This window comes from Aristolochia californica, unplaced genomic scaffold (genome assembly GCF_029961685.1).
Source record: "Aristolochia californica isolate CCGP_79_NKW_82.1479 unplaced genomic scaffold, dmAriCali1.0.hap1 SCAF_4, whole genome shotgun sequence".
In the NCBI taxonomy this organism is placed as follows: domain Eukaryota; kingdom Viridiplantae; phylum Streptophyta; class Magnoliopsida; order Piperales; family Aristolochiaceae; genus Aristolochia; species Aristolochia californica.
In genome coordinates, this window is record NW_027182103.1 from 1,898,878 (window position 1) to 1,905,164 (window position 6,287).

Consider the following 6,287-nt stretch of genomic DNA (forward strand, 5'->3'; position numbering starts at 1 on the left):
GAGCAAATATCAACAAGAGAACTATGCTATCGGCTTAAACCATTGAGCAAAGAGAACTATGCTATCGGCTTAAACCATTGAGCAAAGAGAACTATGCTATCGGCTTAAGGTTCTAATAAATAGCCCACTCACAAATAGTTTACACATGTCCAGTGATTAAACACCCAGTAGACAACTGCCATGGGAATCTTCAATCTGAAACTAATGCAGCTATAGATTAGATGAAGAGCCAATTTGGAAAAGGTGAACCTCAGCTTTCCTTCCTAATGCATCAACACCACTTCTCCGGGACATGCCTCTTCCAGGTCCTGAAAGAGGAATTTATATTCCCATTTCAGTAACACCAAAAGACAAAAAGCAAAAAGTAGGTCTTCCATAATTATCTTTCAGGATCTAGAATTAAAACAAAAAAAAAAAAAACTTTTGACAAAGAAAAAAGAGGAAAGAATAGCAACAATCAGGATTGGCTCTATTATACTCACAAAATGTAGAACTTAGCAACCACTCACATTTTAGCTTTATTGCGTAAACCCCAGTTGTTACTTTTGAAGGGAGTACTATCACTGACTTTCAGGTTGAGAAATTTTGATCTTCTAACCACCATTAGCATAAAGCCTGAAAGACGAGGGTCACTCCAGCCTGACATAGAAGTCTGATGAGGAAGAAGGCTGAATCAAGACAGGACAAAGGCTGTCATTTCTGTGTTGCCTACAAGCTCTTCTTCTCCTTTCCACCACTATTTATCCCTGATCTCAGCTTCGCAACACAAAACACAAAGGAGAAAATGCTAATAAGACAGGAAGACTGGATGTTCCAGCAGATTAGTTAGAAATTTGAGATTTCCATGGCTGTCTTGATTTAGATGAAAATAGCAGTCAAAACAAAAATCAAAATTTCAACTGACCTGATGTTCCAATTGAAGCTGCTATCTGAAATTACGGTAAGTCCTGAAATTTCAACTGAAGTTGCTACCTCAGAATAACTTGATGTTTCAACTGCAGAATCACAGCATCTCCAGATGACATGATTTTGATTAATGACAGAGGGGAAGAGATCGTGAGTAGGCTGAAGAAGGGGAATGAGTGACAGTCGAAAGAACTAGGTTAGGAGAAGATTTCTCACCTAATTGATGTTATCGGATATCCATTTGGTCATTGGGTTCAACACAAACCTAATCTGTTATGAAACAGGTATCTAATTAAGACTCTTTACAGATTTCCGTCTCATAATGGTTGGGATTCTGATTTTTGTTAACGGATTGAATTCTAACCCACTGATAGCCCTACAGTGACTTCTCTTTGATGTAACTGTTAGAACAGAACCAGCCTGCCCACCAAAGAAGGTGCCATTGAGAAGACATGCGTTAGCTAAAACCCCAGTAAAAGGCAAATGACTCAACTTTTAAACCAAAAATGGTTGAAATAGGAAGAAGACAAGGTATTTTTGTTTGTTTGTCAAGGGACCATTTCTTCTGCATTATAGTCTGAGTTAGATCTGGCTTGCCTTCCCTATTAAGCCCAGAAAAAAACATTCCTAAAATTAACACTATTGGTGAGACTACCGACTTCCAACATTTCAGAAAACAGATGAAGACCCTCTTCTGGCCGCCCTATCTTACACAAACATTCTATGAACAGGGAATAAGTTCTGAAGTCTGGAGATGGTTCATTCTTTTTCATGTGATGAAAGATCCAAGCATCATAAACTGTTCCTTCATGCAAATACCCTCTGATCAAAGCTAAGTGATGACTGTTGGCTAAAGACCAACTTTTTCATTTCTTCCCATCCTTGAAAAATTGCACCATCAAAGATGTAAAGATAGTTATTTGTCTGGTAGATACCCCATACCAATCATCTCCTGGAAGATTTTTAGAGCTTCATCAACCTTCCCTTGTTTTCCGCAAAAAACATATTGTTAAATTTTTAGAAAAGAAAAATACTTCACTAACTTGATGTAATTTGAGTACAATGAGCTCTATTTATAATAGAAAAAACAAATAAAATTCAATTACAATTGAACTACCTTTATCCTAGTTACACCCAAAGTTAAACACTAAAATATAAGACCTAGAACAATTAAACAATTGAACATAAATAGATGATTAACATAACTAAAATACCTTTAACTGAGACTCTACAGTGAGACCTCCTCCTGTGAGACTCCCGTAAGACTCCACCATATTAATTCTGGCTCTATGAAACTTCTTAGTGTGAGAGTCATATAAGACTCTCCAATATCTGCTCTTCAACACTCTCCTCAAACTGGAGTTTATAACTTCAACTTACAATAAAAAAAAAAATTGGTCTTCAATCTTCATTGGCTAAAAATTTTTCATAGATATTAAATTTTCATAATTTGTTCTCCCCCTTTATCGAATATTTTGGTCACATAAAAATTACCACAACATGTGGAACAAAATGCCTCTTTCTTGTACTTCTTCTTGTACCTCTCCCCCTCAAACCGGGGATAAAAATGACATAGAGGCCCAACTTGGACAACACAATGTGGGAGAAGAAAATCACTCTTAGCCATACAACAATGCTCCATACACCAATCAAAATGGTCATAATCTGAAACACACTCCGCTTAATTTTAAAGGCAAAAAAACGGCCTAACTTTAAAGCGTAACAAAGAGACTACTCACTTTTTAAGGGTAGCTCAAACACAAATGACCTCTTGGGTGAAGAATAAAAGACTTAACTCAAACTAGATGTTAGACACACTCCTATACTTTTAGATAGTGGGTCTAGGTATTGGGTTTGCATCCATCATGCTTCATATTTTTGAATTTCTTTAAAGCAGTTTCAGTCAAACCAACTCAGCCATATTGAGCAATCATAATCGTGCGTGTTTGCTATAATAGGCAACCATTTTCTTCTCATTTTGTAATAAAGTGCTCTCATATGTTTAAACTCTTTAGCACTTCTAGCAATTTTCATGGCCATCCTTTAGGCTTCGGCTGTGTTAGAGTAACCAGGTTGCTCCTCCAAACATTTGAAAAATCTCAAAGCAAACTGACCATTCCCCTAACAACCTTGAAGAATGGCTACAGAAAATTCATGGTGTGCACTGAATTGAGCTTTTCTCCATGACTTTTTGTACCATAGCCCAATCTCTCAAAGATGATATAATTGCACAAACTTTTTGAAGATCATTATTGCTAGAGCTCTTTTGCAGTGACTCTAGTAAATGAAATGCATGTACATGGCTAGAGACCAGCTTTGGATTGATTGAATGATGATCTGATATTGCAATAGATGTTTGGGTCTCTTTGAACAAGAAGATAGACCATCATCAGAATTTCCAGAGGACTCACTGTGTTTTTGTTGTAAAGTTTAAAGTGCCTGAGAATTTTGCTAACTTCAGCAACTTTAGCCATATCCATTCTTCACCATCAAGGATATAACAAGCAGACATATTTTATCTCCTGGTTTGATTTTAGCTAGGAGCAACATTTAAAACTGTGAAAATATCATCTGCTTTGCCATATCCTTAATAAAAACCATATAAGCTTTCCTTGCAGGTTTATTATCCTCCTTATTTTTAAAAGCTTTCCATGCTTGAGAAATACGACCATGGCGTACAGGTGGGGCAAGCATGGCACTTAATGCCATATGCTTTCTGGTAGGTTCTAGTCTTGAGAAGATGTTGGATCATCAAGGTAGTGTATAAGCCAATGGCAGGTATCCGTACTCTTAAATTCCTCTCGACACTTCAAAAGCATCTCAAACAACTCATATTGATCCTCATGTTCTTAATAACCTTTCATCATAAAATTCTTTTGCAGTTACTGCTTTTCCCACATAATGTAGACTGCAGGATTGACACAAATGCCGCTTCATCGGGTTCAGCATTATTGAACCTTGACAGAATAGCTTAAACAGCTCCAGAAACCCATCAAATAGATGAGAGCGTTTAAGAATATGAACAAAACTAATAGAAAAATTTATGAACATGGGTCAGTAAAAAAATTTGCGGAAATATGGAGCAACATAAAATCCAAGAAGAGTATAGCAAGAAAAAAGGCACTTAAATGAAGCCATCAGAACAATCAATCTTTTTTTCTTAGCTCCAATTAACAGAAATATGAAACAATATAGAAACTTGAAAAAGAAAATAAACTCCAGATTCAAAAAGAATTTTTTTCTTTGAAACATTGGTTGGCTTTATTGCTTTAACATCCAATGTATAAGCCCTCTAGTTACAAACTGATGAATGATTTCCACTATTAAAGAGCTTTTGAAAACTCCCCCTTCAAAGATTAGGGAATTATACATACCATTCACTTAGAAAACAAAAGAACTATTGGTTATTTACTTAGAAAACACAGAAAATGAAGAAATCATTATAGGTTCATATAAACTGAAGATATCATTTTTTACCAAAAAAAAAACTTAAACTAGATGCTCTTCAAAGCCTTTATGAGAATGTTTGGCTGGAATAAATGAAACATTCCTGCTAAGCGTACAAAGAGTAACTCTTTTCTCCAGGCATGCCCTTTTTTCAATAATACCAACATTTAAACTCTTCTAACATGCTTTAAATTGTGTTTTTCCAAATCACATGCTAACAAAAATTAATCGAAATACAGCCAAAAAGGTGAATGTTTTCCAATGGTCTTCCTTCTTTTATGGGAACTTTTGGTTGTCAAAAATATCCTTCTCACCTATACACCTAATAAAATGATTCCCCTCTCTTGGGTAAGACACCAGTTTGAACTTGAGCATTGTAGTGTTAAATGATAACCTAAGCCAAGAAATATCCGTGATATTTATGAACATATAAATAAAATGCCTGGATGAACTTCTGCAAATATTCCCATGCTATAAATATGGCAATTAGTAGCATCAATATCAGTTTAATATTATTAAAACTATGACAAGAAATCCTAATTTATTTGAATAACCTAATGTGCCGCACTACGAGTCTGTTATTCTACAATTAAATGTCATTAGTAAACTTGCCTTTCTATCTTCAAATGAAAGAAATTCCAAAGAGTTGTAATTAGTCCAAAACTAAATTGAATTTGAAAACTATTCTTATTATGTTTCATTTCGTTCACATAAATTAATTGGAAAAAAGGCTAAAGTAAAAAAATCAAGGCTCTGCTAATGTGTATTTAGAATTAGGGTTTAAGCCATTTTTCTAAAAGTCAAAATACAGTCATTCAGCTCATTTACAACCCTAATATCTGCAGATTATTACAATTCAAAAAAATGTATATCGGCAGATTAGACTATGCCACTCCCCACACTCATCAATCTGGTCATAAATCAATTCTAATTGAATTTAGTAAATAATATAGAATTTTATTATTTCATAAACTTCGGTTAAATAATCCTAATCAGTACACACAATCTTTCAGTGCCAAATATTAAAATCAGTGTTTCAAAGGGCTACTGTTAGTGACTTTTAGATTCCCTTAATACTATAGGAAAGTGGAAGACAGAAGTCAACTTCTACACAATGGTCTGTTTTTTCACATTTGTGCACAGGGAATATGTCTATAAAAAACATCAAGATGAGAATTAAGAAACTAGATTTCATGTCCAGATGGTTAAAAGGGAACAACTGCCACTTTATGCAACTTATAATCGAACTAATAGTGAGCCTCCCTTCGAAGTTTTGGTTCACAAGTTACAGCTTGAATAAAATTACTGTCCAAAAACAGGATTAGTCTGAGTTGAGCCACAAAATTATAGCAAATGAGGAACTGGACGTTATAGTTTACTCCAGAGTTTAATTCTAAGAATTTATTAGAAATCACTGACCTAGAGAAGAACATATCAAATGTGTAAATTTTATAATCCAAGTCACATAAAAAAAAAAAAGGGAGAAAGTAAAAGAAATGACTTTCCACATTCAACTGCTTCATTCACAAGTACGGCTAGTGAAAATCACCGTGAAAGTTACAATGCAACTGAACATCAAGCTAAAGTATTCAGTGTGTAATACTCCAAAGCAGGCCAGTTATTCTCATGGAAGAAACGGAAAAAATTTGGACTTTCGAGGAATCCCACCAACAGACAAGAAAAGCAGAGATTCCTTTTCTCCTCTGCGGGGACAGGAAGTTCATATTGTGACAAGCATGGCTAATAGAAGTACACAAAAGCAGGAAAATTGTAGCAGAAATCACACATGAACAGTTAAATAAAACTTTTTCCTAAAACAAAATCACATAGAAAACATCAAATTAAAATTTTGTCGGAACAACGAATTAATAAAGTTAAACAAATCGAAATGGAAACCAGGAGTTCAAAAAGACGGAGGACTGGGGAGCTTACCA

At 34.9% G+C, this 6,287-nt stretch overlaps 1 long non-coding RNA gene across 1 annotated transcript; it reads right to left on the bottom strand.

Annotated features, from left to right (window-relative positions):
* Nucleotides 1-104: 104 nt before the first annotated feature.
* On the bottom strand, nt 105-1,929 carry LOC137963936 (uncharacterized). Its single transcript, XR_011115262.1, has 3 exons — nt 905-1,929; nt 510-756; nt 105-308 (listed from the first exon to the last, which is right to left on the bottom strand). It is a non-coding gene; the product is annotated as an uncharacterized lncRNA (long non-coding RNA).
* Between the last annotated feature and the right edge of the window lie 4,358 nt (nt 1,930-6,287).